Genomic DNA, 14,370 nt, shown 5'->3' with positions numbered 1-14,370 from the left:
GTGAACTGATTAGAGTAATTAATGATAAGCATTATCCTAATCAGTGCAGCGTCATTAGTGTTAATTTAAAATACTAAATACTACATTTAGGTAGTTAGTAATACATTTATGAAATAATTTTAAAAATACTTACTTAGCTTTTCTGGATGCTTTGACCACGGGCATCAGCCTCAGAAGACATTCGTCTGATCTGTGATATTTCCTCAAATCAAACTCATCCAGATTCTCGTCTGAGTTCAGCAACACAAACGCCAGAGCTGACCACTGAGCAGGAGAGAGACTGACTCCACTGAGACGATTGTCATCTTTACTTTTCAGGTAATGCTGTACTTCCTGTACTAGAGAATGATCATTCAGTTCATTCAGACAGTGGAACAGATTGATGGATTTCTCTGGAGATGGATTCTCCCTGATCCTCTCCTTGATGTACTCGACTGTTTCCTGTTTGTTGTGAGAGCTGCTTCCTGTCTGGGGCATTAGGTCTCGTAAGAGAGTCTGATTGGACTCCAGTGAGAGACCCAGAAGGAAGCGGAGGAACAGGTCCAGGTGTCCATTCTCACTCTGTAAGGCCTTGTTCACTGCACTTCTCAGGAAATCAGACATGTTTGATTTGGTTAAAAGATCAGACAGATGAGTGGTTTGTTGGTCTGTTACATTTCTGCTGATGAAAGAGAGAAATGCATATGAAGCGGCCAGAAACTCCTGAACACTCAGATGTACAAAGCTGAACACCTTCCCCAGGTGCAGCCCAAACTCCTCTCTGAAGATTTGGGTACACACTCCTGAGTACACTGAAGCTTCTCTGACATCAATGCCACACTCTCTCAGGTCTTCCTCATAGAAGATCAGGTTTCCTTTCTCCAGCTGTTGGAAAGCCAGTTTTCCCAGTGCCAGGATACTCTCTCTGGTCTGCTGAGGATCAGGGTCACATTTCTGATGGTACTTTTGCTCCTTGTGTTTGATCTGAAAGATCAGGAAGTGTGTGAACATTTGGGTCAGAGTCTTGGGGATCTCTCCACTCTCTGCTTCACCCAACATTCTCTCTAGAACAGTGGCTGAAATCCAGCAGAAGACTGGGATGTGGCACATGATGTAGAGGCTTCTTGAAGACTTCATGTGTGTGATGATTTTATTGGCCAGGCTCTCATCACTGATCCTCTTCCTGAAGTACTCCTTTTTCTGAGGATGACTGAATCCTCGTACCTCTGTTACCTGGTTTACACACTCAGGAGGGATCTGATTGGCTGCTCCTGGTCGAGAGGTTATCCAGAGGAGAGCAGAGGGAAGCAGATTCCCCTTGATCAGGTTTGTCAGCAGCACATCCACTGAGGTTGACTCTGTCACATCACACAATCTCTCATTGCTCTGGAAATTTAGAGGAAGTCGACACTCATCCAGACCATCAAAGATGAACATCACTTTGTGAACATTACAGTCTATTAATTGTAATTCTTTTATTTCTGGGAAAAAGTGATGAAGAAGATTCATCAGACTGAGATTTTTCTGCTTCATCAAATTCAGCTCCCTAAAGGGAAGTGGAAACATGAAGGTGACGTCCTGATTTGCTTTTCCTTCGGCCCAGTCCAGAATGAACTTCTGCACAGAGACTGTTTTTCCAATTCCAGCAACTCCTTTAGTCAGCACACTTCTGATGGACTTGTCTTTAAAGAGCTCATTACATTTGATGGGTGTCTCCTGTGTTGCTGGTCTCCTGGACGCCGTCTCAATCTGTCTCACCTCATGTTCGTTATTGACGTCTCCACTCCAACCCTCTGTGATGTAGAGATCTGTGTAGATCTCCTTCAAAAGTGCCGAGCTTCCATGCTGTGAGATTCCTTCATTAATTCTTTTACATTTCCCTCTCAGTTTGGATTTGAGTTTTCGATGGTACACGACAAATCCTGATAAAAAGAAGAATAAAATGTAAACTCTATGATCATCTCTGTTGACTATTGATATTTTCATATCTGTATAGCATATGTAATGTCAATACTGATCTGTTATTATATTCTGTTGATAAAAGCACATCATTATGATGTGTTTAATAAATTTACAGCAGTTTCCTTCCTCTAAAATTAAAGTGATGTTATAACCCCATGAGCTCTTACTGTTCTGCAGTGTGTTAGCGAGATCTGTGTGGTTCATGTTCTTCAGGACGTGCAGTGTGATCTTCAGCGCTCCCTCTCTGACACTGCTCTGATCCACCTCAGCCTCCACCTCCCTCTCAGAGCATGCTGGGTAATCTGGATTCAGGAGCTTCTTAAATTTCTTCAGCTCATTCTTTAACAGAGTGATGACTTTGTGCTCCAGATCCTGATTTGAAACAGAATGAGAAAAATACAGAAACACTATTATGCCACATGAGTATGTGTTCATTACTCAAAACTTCATATTACTGAAAATATAAAACTACATTTTTCTATAATTAATCATAAAGATTCTACAAGCAGATGTAATAAATAAAAAGCTTTGCACTAAACACAGCTTTGGGATTTTAAAATCGTGTATTCCAGGCCTATTCAATAGGTGGCATCCAGACAAACTGGTTTCAGCTGAAGGCACAGACGAGCAAAATAATGAAGGAGAGTCATGGAGCATTTCTATGTGTTTGAAACCAATGAGGAAAACACAATACACTCGTGTTCTCTCTTAGTGTTGCTCAGTATTTTGTTCTGTCACATTGCAGTGAGAGTGGAATAGGTGTAATGATTACTCAAATCTCTGGCAGATTTTAATTAAATTAATTAATTTATTCATTTATTAATAATAATAATAATTTATTAATTAAAATATTTAATTAATTTTAATTAAAATGCTGGGATTAGTAAAAGTTACACACACACACCTTGAATATGGCCTCCAAATGACTCTTCTCAGTGATTTTTGATTTATTCTTCTGCAGTCTATGAACAAACAAAACACTTGTTAAAAGTTTAACAAGGACTATAAATCATATTCATAACTACAAACACAAAGCAGTGAACACACAGATATTTGAGAGATGTTTGATTATGAGAGTGTGAGTGATAAAACACTGCACTCATACATTAAACTGTCCTCACCTCAGATCAGTAGCACAGTCTGTGGCTCTAAAGAGTATTGGTTCATCCATTGACGTGTCACTCTTCATGGACACACAGCTGGGTTCAGGTGAGTCTGATCTCTCACCCTGAATCAGACTAAACACACACAACCACTGCATCATTATTACTGTTCTGCAGCAATACTGAATAATTCAACTGTAGTTAAAATCTGATGATATTCCTTATTAACACTGATACGATTCTTTAACCTTCATACTTAGATGTGTTAGATGTGTTTAATGTCACTAATTTCAGTAGCTTAATGTCACTAATCATCAGCTGGTTTTGAACATCTTGAGACAAAGTTGCTGAATTAAACTATTCACTAGTCACTTTTCACAGAAACACATCAGAGTCTGATCTGTTTAGTGTTGGTGAATGTGAGAACATTTCTGTTTTTCACTGGGTCACACCCTTCGCTCACCTCTCATATTCCTTTAAGCGCTGTTTCACAGACACACTCATGTTGGAGGTCATGTCTCCTCCTACAGATTACACCTGCAAACCTACACACACACATGCACACACACACACACAGAGAAAGAGAATTTGAATGTCACTGATGAAGCAGTTTGGCGACTAGCAGTGATAATGCTAGCCTGATTGTGGAAGGTTTTTAGGAGGCTAAACGCTGTCAACCTGCGCATGGCTTTGAAAGTGACACTGACTGGCAGCAATTCAATGGCCTTAACATCCCACGTCATTCAGGCTTTTAGGGAGTACAGGGACTCAAATCTACAAAAAGTTGCAGATTTCCAAATGAAGCACTGATCCCAGTGACACCATTTTAAAAGAACTAGCGATTTTCCCGAATTGGAAGAGACGCCTCACGCTCCAGCGCTTCATTAGAGAGAGAAACACTGCAGGACACATATTTACTTCACTCCAACATGGCGGTGTTAAATCTAACCCTGTATCATCACACGCTTCACTTACAGGGAAATCAGCTCCTACAGTAAACTGTGGAAGTTACAACTTCAGTACAAATCAACTGAACTGTTCTTCATCTAGTGCACATTCACAACATTCACATATTAGAGCTTTACATTTACATACTTACTGTGTTTTTCTCCTGCCAATGATTTGCTTCCTTATTCCACAAAATGGACTTTGACTTTCACTTAAACAGGAACACACACACACACACACACACACACACACACACATCAGTGATAAAGCCCTGTCAGATTAGAGTCATATAAAGTTTGTGCCCCCTCCATTGGCTCTAAACTCCAGTAAACTCCTCTGTGTGTGTGACTGTGTGTGTGTTTCTTATTGACATCATAGATATCTATATTAGAACCCTAGCCCATACTGTTTAGAAGCATATTGATACTGATTTCCATTAAGAGCCATTTTTTGTTTGAAATTATTATTTTATTATTTATTATTTTCTGTATTTTTTTCTTATTTCACTATTATTTTCTTTTTTTATTTTACTTTTTTAATTTAATGGATATGTTTTATTTTTTCAAGCATTTCTTTACATAGAACCAATGATCTGCCAACAGAATAAAAGAATTTAAAGATTGAAATTATTTTTTTAAAAAGTCTATAAATCAGTTTGATATTTTGCAAAATTTGTTTATTATTTTTTATTTTGATTAAAGGTTTTAATAATTGTATATTTGTTTTAATTATTATTGTGATATTCAATTAAATATGTCACTCAATTAAATTTGTCACTATTTAAAATATTTTCTCTTGAGAATCATCTATAGCCTTTAGATCAGTTTCATTCATATTTCTGATTGTTGTTCAGGGATGTGTAACTACATGTTTAAGCTTGTTGCCGGGGTTACACTTCACATAATTACAGTGATTTAGAACCTAAATCTACTTTAGAGGCATCCAATTAGAAACGAGTATTCTCTGTCTGATCACATATTACACATTCCAGCATGTTCTTATACCATATAAACACAGTGTGTGTGTGTGTGTGCGTAATGAGATTACTATTGCCTGCAAGCGCGTTTTTCTTCTCTCTGATTCATGAAATCGACATGAGCTTTACAAACATTCCCCACATAATTTCTCTAGAGTACACATCTCCTCACACACACACACACACACACACACACACACACAAACACACACACTGTAATCACAAAGACACCTCTTTCTGATGAGGTTCCTGTCACTACACTGTGGCTGTGTCCTAAATTGACAAACATGAACTGGACACTAGGAGGCGCTGCAGCTAGCACAGGAGTACACTTATCAAACATTTAGCTCAAAAGTTGTTCACACTAGTGAAGGAGTCTCCAGTGTCAGAACATTGTAACAGTTAGAGGTAAAGTTGTAACTTACTGTTATAGGAAAATAATCAACTTCAGGGCAGTAACTCCGCTTCATCACACCACCCTGTCATATTTTATTCCGTACTTATTGTAGCCTGTATAGCGCTAATAACCTGCTAGCTAAAAGGACTAGCGATTTTGTATGAAGACATTAAACATGACTGGTACATTTTCCACTTGCAGTGCATTATGGGTAACACAAACAGATAATAAAATTACCTAGAGTTTTCATTAGAAGAGATTCTGTGTTCTAGTCTTTTTTAAAACACACATGGTTGAGAGTTTGTGATTGGCTATATATTTACTGTATCTGGCAGATGTCCTTATCCAGAGCAGCTTACAATTATCTTATTTATATAACTGAGCAGTTGAGGGTTAAGGGCCTTGCTCAAGAGCCCAGGAGTGGCAGCTTGGCACTGCTGGGATTTGAATTCTCAACCTTCCAATCAGCAGTACAACGTCTTAACCACTAAGCTACCACTTCATGCTATCCACTTTATGCTACACCAAACTGACTGGCTGATATATAACCTAAAAATTCATACTGGTTTAATTTGCTGATAAATATTTTTAACACTTTTTATTGCCTTGTGTATCTTATATTGTGTTTAATAATTCATAGCTGGTCTTATTGAATGATTCGATTAGAGGGCAGGGCTTAGGTGATTCAGCGCTCTGCGATCGCCCCACCTCCAACCACAGCATCCTCCTCAGCCGAGTGACTTCCAGCTTGTATCTGAACACATACACACACATACACACACACAGACACCATAAACAACCGTATTATATACAATTTCACACTTAACTTCACTAGTTAATACCAACACCTTTTGTTTATAAAAGGTATGTACCTATAGGAAGGAAACAGAAATCAGGGTGGGTCTAAAGCAGAACCTTCTGGAACACCAAAATTTACCTTACTATGTGTAGAGATAACATCACTATTTACATCTACAAACTGATAACGATCAGTCAAATAAGACCTGAGCCAGGAAAGGGCCGTCCCATTAATGCCTACTACATTTTCTAGTCTATCGAGGAGAATAGTATGATCAATCGTATCAACACCTGCACTACTGCACAACTGCTCCCCGGGCACCACAACAAAAAAAGGCTGCCCACTGCTCCGGGTGTTTGTTCACGGTGTGTGTGTGTTCACTACTGTGGGTTAAATGCAGAGCACAAATTCCGAGTATGGGTCACCATACTTGGCCACACGTCACATTCACATTCACATTCATTCACAGTCACATTCACATTCAAGGTCAAGCAACACAAGCAAGGAGACACAACCCTGATCAGAGGCCTGTAGTACGTAATTTACCACTTTAACCAGCGCTGTCTCTGTGCTATGATGAGGCCTAAATCCTGACTGATACATTTCATTAATTTATTTTTATGTAGGTACAGTATGAGCATAACTGCGGTGCTACAACCTTTTTAAGATTTGATGAGGGGTTTGATAACTGCTAGTTTAAAAGATTTAGGTACATAGCTAGTGCTTCTGGAATTATCTGTTTGAAGAAACGTGTAGGTAGGGGATCTAGTATACAATGATGATTTTGATCAGGAAATTAATGAAATTAGTTGGGTCTCTCAAAGGTGAGTAAAACATTCTAATCACTGGTCTGATACGGTTATATTATAGTATCAAATTGGCTGGTTTTAAATTTTTAGTCTGAATTTTTTGCCTGATATTTTCAATTTCATCATTGAAAAAATTTCATGAAGTCATTGCTGCTACATATTCATGGTGTGTGTGTTTCTGTGGTGATCTTATTCCTAGTTAATTTTGCTACAGTATTAAATAAAAATCTAGGATCATTTTTGTTATCTTCTATTAGGGTGAAGAGATATGTTGATCTAGATGAGAGCTTATATATATATATTGATATTCTATAGCTCAGCAGGTTCTCCTTCCATGCTGTTTGAAATATTACCAATTTAGTTTGATACGATTTACATTTTCAACTGGTCTATTTTAAGGTGTGTATGATCATTATAGGCTGTTTTTTATTTATATTTTATTGTGAATATTTTATGTTTTCTGGAAATCATGACATTAAACATGCAGTTAATAAATTATCAGACCCTATTAGAGAATGATGTTAATTCTCTGTTAAATATATAATGTAATTATCTATAAGCCTAGGCATATTTAAAGATCGATTCAAGATTAATCATTGCCAAGAGCAGTCTGATCTGGCCTGTGGACTTCTGTGTTCACTTTAAACCAGTTTTTTAAATAGTGAAACTTTAAATCTAAGAAAAGAACAAAAGTTTCCATTGGCAAGAAAGGAGAAAATGGAGTTCATTCAACGCTACTTTGAGGAAGAATATTCATATTTACACATTAACACACGAAATGACTTTCTACACTGAAAAAAAAAGCTCATTGAATCCACACTCTCACCTGAGCTCAGGATCAAGCTCAGGTTGCTGGCTTTCTACAACAACCACATTACTGCTGTACTATTCTACCCCACACCTTTCAGCCCTGTTCATTTAAATACTATAGTTATAGCACCTGCATATGTGACTTGATCACACTCACTTTACATATACCTGTCAACATTGGGATTTGAAAATAAGGGAAATCCAACCCCCACACACACCGAGATTTTTTTTTTTAATTGACAATTGCATTTTAACATTGAAAGAACAAACAACCTGTTGTGAGGGATTTAGAGTATTAACAAGTTAAACATAAAAAAATACAATACAATAATAATTATATAAAAACTAAATAATAATACATAAATAGAAAAATACTAATAATAAAAAATAAAATATGTTTACTTTTCGTTTGGACTCACTTGAGGGGTCCACACACACACTAAGATACTTGCACCAAGATACTCGCCTTTTTTGCTCCAACTCCAACGCCATCTCTCTCCCGTTCCTGTTCTTCTTCTTCGACCGCTTTTCTTCTTCTACTTGTTTTATTGGCGGGTGCCGTTTGAGTGAGTTCTGAAGGCATTCACTAAATTCCAGGGGTTTCATTAACACCAGGTAAAATGGGTGTTTCTGGAGGTGTTGGGAAAACGCCCCCTTTCCAAAAAAAAACAAAAGTAAGAGGTCACCGATCATGCGCAGAATGCTGTTTTTTTGCACGGGCTTTTCCAAGCAACAGTATTTATGTTAACACCATTAATTCTCAAACATTTTATTATGCTCTTCATCTCTGTTTCTCTGTAGTGTGACATTCCACTGTTGAGGAAAGTGATGGTTTGGGAGATTATACATGAGAAGATCCTGTAAGCCTGGAATCAAACAGTTCTTCAAACATCTTCATGTCATGTTCTTTCTGTGTAAATTAGAATTGATGTGAAGTCAGTAAGCTTATTAAAGTGCAATAGGTATTCCATAACTGAAGAGTATATTGTGAACATGGAATGATCAGGACAGGTATCTGAAGTTACTGTATAAAATATAAAAGGTATTTGACACGAAACCCCTGCGATCAGAAGAGGTATCTGAAGTAAATGGCTTTTCCCAAACTGCGCATGATCGGTGACCTATGCAGATTCTCAAATAGGCCACGCCTCCCTGATGACGCAGTTTCGATTACGCTGTTCTGAAACCGCTGGAAAAAGTGAATCCCGAGTTCTGTAGATGTTACAGCTAATGTTCTGTATACTGCCACCTGCTGTACCGGAGGCGAATGTAGCAAACATCAATTACAACCAGTGGGATTTTTTTTTATTGAAAGATTAAAAATACAGGAGAAATACGGGAAAATATTTAAACGGGATGATAGAATGGTAAAATACGGGAGAATCTCGGGAAAAACGGGAGGGTTGACAGGTATGGATCACACGTGACGAATCGCGTGAAACCACGTGAAAAAACGTCCAGTGAAAGTCACATCATCAGTCATTAATAAAGTATATTCAACTGGTTCAACTGGAAAGTTATTCCCAAGTGTAAACCTCAGAAGTTTTATAAACACAGCGTATGTTTTTAAACTCTTGGTTCTTGGTAGGACCGTAATATCAGATTATTAACTTTTTAAAACTTATTGAACATATTCTAATCAATGAACACCAATTAACAGTACACATCTTCCTCATAAAAAATCACACTAGTGCAGAATTTCAAACTGATTGCTGTAGATTTTTAAAATCCATTCCATAAGAGGACTAAATTTAACCAAAACAATTCACACACTAAAGTCATAAACACTCACTATGAGCGTGTGATGATGGTTTCTTAGGGTGAAACACTTTAACTGGAGGATTTTATGGGTTTTTTGGGATGTTTTATGCATTATTCTCATACACTACAATGTTAAACTGCTAGCAAACGCATATTACCCGTTTAAATGTCATTTTAAACCATCAATGTCTCAAAGACTCTTCGAGAAAATAACATACTGATCAATAATCAATATATCGATGTTTTATGACATCCCTAATAACACATTGCCAATACACACACAAATATACTGTACACACTTACACACAACACACAGTCACAAACACATGATCATTCAAATGCTCTCCTACTTACATACACACAACACACACACAAACACTCTGCGCTTATCAATAATAAATACCCCCCACACCCAAACACTTATTTGGTAACAGTGTAGGTGATTCCACTTACAGAAATAAAGAAATGAAGTCTTCATGTTCTGCCTCCTATATGGAGTCAGAGCCATTTACTGTTCATTGTGTAAAATGTTAAAAGAAAGCAGATTATTTATGGGTCATTAGTGATGTATATTCTTTGTAATAATCCTTGATGGTTATGTTCTATAATACTGACTATACAGTTTGCTGTGTTGAGGAGGTAAATATACATCACTCATCAGAGTTAGCTGGCTAGCTTATTGCTAACAAAAGATGAACATGGAGGTGTGCATGTTTTTTCCAGGTCAAAATGACACTCACCATTCAAGTTAAGTCAAACACAGCACTATATTACAGCATGGATACAGACTGAGGTGTAAACACACACACCAAAAAAATTAAAACAATTAAAAATATATATAAACACACCATTTTATAAATTAAAACAATTATGTACATAGTCAACTAAACTGAACCTTTCTAATCTTAATTTTCTAACAACTTCAGTAGGAAACAAATGACTTTAACTCAGTGTGTAAACAGTGTATAACTTTGAGCAATGACCAAATTACTGCATTGAACTGATACTATAAGATATTTATAATGTGTTTTAAACATAAATGTTTCCTTCTGCTACATGTAAATGGAAAAACATGAACATACTGTATATACAAAACTATTAAATGACATTGTAAGTGCATTAACAGTTTCTGTTTTGCTGTTAATAAGAAAAGATTAATTACTGTACAGTTAAAGTTTATTTATCTCAGCTGGTGCATTTTTACAAACAACTAGAGAAGCAGAAGTGCTGACATGTTGTACACCATCTGATTATCACTAAATGATCATGTTTTTCAAACACTTTGTACTGTAAGAGTTTATCCTCATCATCCTCTGTGTGTGAGACTCAGATCAGATCAGGATTGAAGCAGCTTAAATCTGTAAAGAAAGAGAAAAGAGCAGAACGATCAGATTTTATTATATGTTTACCACAATCAGTCGTCAGATTCCTCACAAGAAAAATCAGTGTAAACACTGTGTGTGTGTGTGTGTGATCTTAAAGTACAGTATTTATATTGCAGAGCCCCGAATACACATATTAAACTATAAAACAAACAGAAATGATTAAACTACATAATCAGTAAAACATTTTCATACACACAACACACAAAAAGACAGATTCAGGTATACAAAATACAAAACCATAAATACCACAAATGATGTAAAAACTGGGGGGCTGGATGTAGTAAGTATGGAGTTTTGTCCACATACTGAGGAATACTGATAATCTAATCACTGGTTGTCAATCTAACACTTTTTAATCACTTATGAATAAAATGCCAAAATACTTAATCTCCTTCACCAGGGGCAAGCTCTCTCCCACTCTTTTCCGAGAGAGAACCCAAATGCAGAACAATGTTTTTATTTCTTATTACTGTACAAACACATTAAGATACAGAATCTCCTCTGAAGTGTATAAAGAGACGTTAAACCATCAAATCACTGTTACTGTGTGTGTGTGTGTGTGTGTGTGTGTGTGTGTTTCAGTCAGTAACTCACTGTAGTGTCTCCAGTTTACAGTGTGGATCCTTCAGTAGATCAGAGAGCAGCTTCACTCCTGATTCTCCTGGTTTATTGCAGTTCAGATTCAGTTCTCTCAGGTGTGATGAGGTGTTTGACTTCAGCACTGAAACCAGAGCAGCACAACCTTCACCTGTAATCCTGCACCATTCCAGCCTGTAAAGAGATCAACATTTATAGATCAACCTAAACACACACACACACACAATGCTTCACAGCACATGAAGTGTGTGTATGAAAGCCAGAAGTAAATCCAGATTGTTACACGTCTATTTCACTGTTTGTTATTTTTTAATCTGGAAAACTATAGCAGTTATTGCTGCTCTATTAAAATTGTGCTCCAGGACAGACAACATTTTATTAATCTAAAACAGTCATATGACACAAATGCAGGATCCACAGTGTGAAAGTGATGATCTGACCTCAGTATCTCCAGTGTACAGTGTGGATTCTCCAGTCCAGCAGAGAGCAGCTTCACTCCTGAATCCTGCAGTTCAGCATTGTGACTCAGGTCCAGTTCTCTCAGACTGGAGGAGTTTGAGCTGAGAACTGAGGACAGAGCTCTACAGCTTTCCTCTGTGAGATTACAGTAACAAAGTCTGGGGGAGAAACGATGATATATCAGAACACTGACATCTCAAACACAAAAGGACACACATATAATGGGGAAATGTATAAATTGCTGTAATTTCTACATGGTAAACCATAAATGTATAAAAATACCACTGATTAAACTCTGAGAATGTTCACTTTAACCACATGTGAATTGTTGGAGTCCAAATTTAAAACTGTGGCATACAGATAAAATAAAAAATAAATCCTATATGCTACACTGGCATGTGTGTGTATGTAGACTTCTATAGAAAAGATAACAAAGTTGGCAGTCCATTATTCTGTTATTCACTATTCATCATCATTATTCGTCACTATTTCAGTTTTTTTCTTGTGACTAATATATAGGTTTATAAATTATAAGCATTTGGAAAGCATTTTGTAACAACAGTTACATTGTGAACCCGTTTTTAGCTTTATGTTTGGAACTTTTGTCTCTGTGTGAGTTTTCTCTTTGGTTGTGTTTTGGTCTGTTTTGCACACCCTCTCTATGTGGCCTTGTCTGTCACATCTTTTGGGATGACTGATGGCATCATGGGATGATTTGCCCCATTGACACCATTTCTGGCTTTTTGCAATAAGACATTTTGTGAGCTTCACATTCTAAACTCTTTATCTGTAGCTCTGACGCATCCTTTCCTGCTGTCTCCATTGATGTTGAAGTGGTCAGTGCCCATTCAAGGGTTAGGTCTCTTTCTGACTGTAGCCTCTTTTGAGTGCTTTGATTATGCATGTCACATACAAGCCTGTCTCTTACTGCATCAGAAAGTCCATCTCCAAAGTCACAGTATTGGGAAAGTTTATGCAATTCTGCAGTGTATTTGGAAATGCTTTCATGCTTTGACTCGTTCCATTTGTGGAATCTAAATCTCTCAGCTTTTACTAGCGGTTTTGTGCTCAAGTGATTTTGTAAAATGTCAACAATTTCGTCAAACATCTTGCTTGCTCAGGGGGAACTATACTGCATAGAAGACTGTATGGTTTAGCACCCATTAAACTGAGAAGTGTAGAGACTTTCTTTTTCTCCTCCATGTTGTTGGCATCGCAGTACAGTTCAACCCTCTCAGTATATGATTCCCAGGCCTCATTTCCTCACATTTACCAATTTTCCCAACTATGGCCCTCGTCACATTCACTTGCTACTTGAATGTCTCTCACGGTGTACTGTACGCTGTTACTCTCACATCTCTTCTGCAAGCTAGCGTCCAATCAAATTAGTGGATCAGAACTAACTGTTGCTTAATAATAGTGAAATAAATAGTAGCAGGCACAAAAGGAAGAAAATAATAATAATTTAAAATAGAAACATTCTATAAACAGTGTAAAAAAAACAGAATGGTCTTCAAGAATTAAAATAATATAAAAGTAAAAGTTGGGAAAATGTTTTAGTTGGTTTTAAAATCAAAGATAGAAGGAGCCTGATGAATGTTTACTGTTAACGTTTTCCAGATATTTGGTGCAGAAAAACAAAAAACTGCTTCACACACTAGATGATATTAACACACAATTTGTCACAGAGTTTATCAGGAGTTCAGAGATGTATGAAGGCTCTATAGCATTAAGAGATTTAAAATCTGTACAAAAATGTTACAGTCAATGCTAAAGAAAGTAGTCAGGCAGTGGAGTGAGGCTAAAATCACATTTTCTAGTATGTTTATAATATTCTCACTCCTGCATTTTGCACAAGTTGTAGTTTGTTTACTGTAGCAGTAGGAAGTCCTGTGAGAAAAGCATTACAATATTCAAGGTGAGAAAAAACTAATCATGGATCATTTTCTTGGCATCTTGTAACTGGACATAAAGTCTGAGCCGTGCTATATTCCATAAATTATAGAATGCAGTTTTAGTAATGTTATTAATTTGTGGTTTAAAAGATAAATCAGAGTCCAGAATTACACCAAGATTTCTAATTTCACTTCAAGCATTTCTGTCTTGTCTTCATTTAGCTTTGAAAAATCATGGTTAGTTTAGCCAACAACGCTGAACAAACAGGTTACAAGCTCATCAGCATTAGTTATATCTGGCCTTACAGATATGTATAAGTGTGTATCATCTGAATAACTATGCAAACTGACTCCATGCTTCTTAATAATCTGACCTAGCAGCAACATATACTAGGTCTATAAAAGTGGAATATAAGAATATGAAAAATAAAAATAAAGAATAGAAAAGCTAGGCCAATACAGAGCCTTGTGGTACAGCACAGAGAATATC

At 36.9% G+C, this 14,370-nt stretch overlaps 1 protein-coding gene and 1 long non-coding RNA gene across 2 annotated transcripts in view; both read right to left on the bottom strand.

The window, feature by feature from the left end:
- The window catches only part of LOC113523756 (uncharacterized), a 507,872-nt gene that overhangs the window by 177,405 nt on the left and 316,097 nt on the right, over positions 1–14,370 (bottom strand). The window lies entirely within an intron of this gene.
- LOC128318606 (uncharacterized) lies at positions 3,069–4,181 on the bottom strand. Its single transcript, XR_008302015.1, has 3 exons — positions 4,144–4,181; positions 3,508–3,589; positions 3,069–3,179 (listed from the first exon to the last, which is right to left on the bottom strand). It is a non-coding gene; the product is annotated as an uncharacterized LOC128318606 (long non-coding RNA).

This window comes from Pangasianodon hypophthalmus, chromosome 1, assembly GCF_027358585.1.
Source record: "Pangasianodon hypophthalmus isolate fPanHyp1 chromosome 1, fPanHyp1.pri, whole genome shotgun sequence".
Taxonomy (NCBI): domain Eukaryota; kingdom Metazoa; phylum Chordata; class Actinopteri; order Siluriformes; family Pangasiidae; genus Pangasianodon; species Pangasianodon hypophthalmus.
Note: the sequence above shows the minus strand (reverse complement) of the source record. Positions and strands in the feature narration are given on the sequence as shown.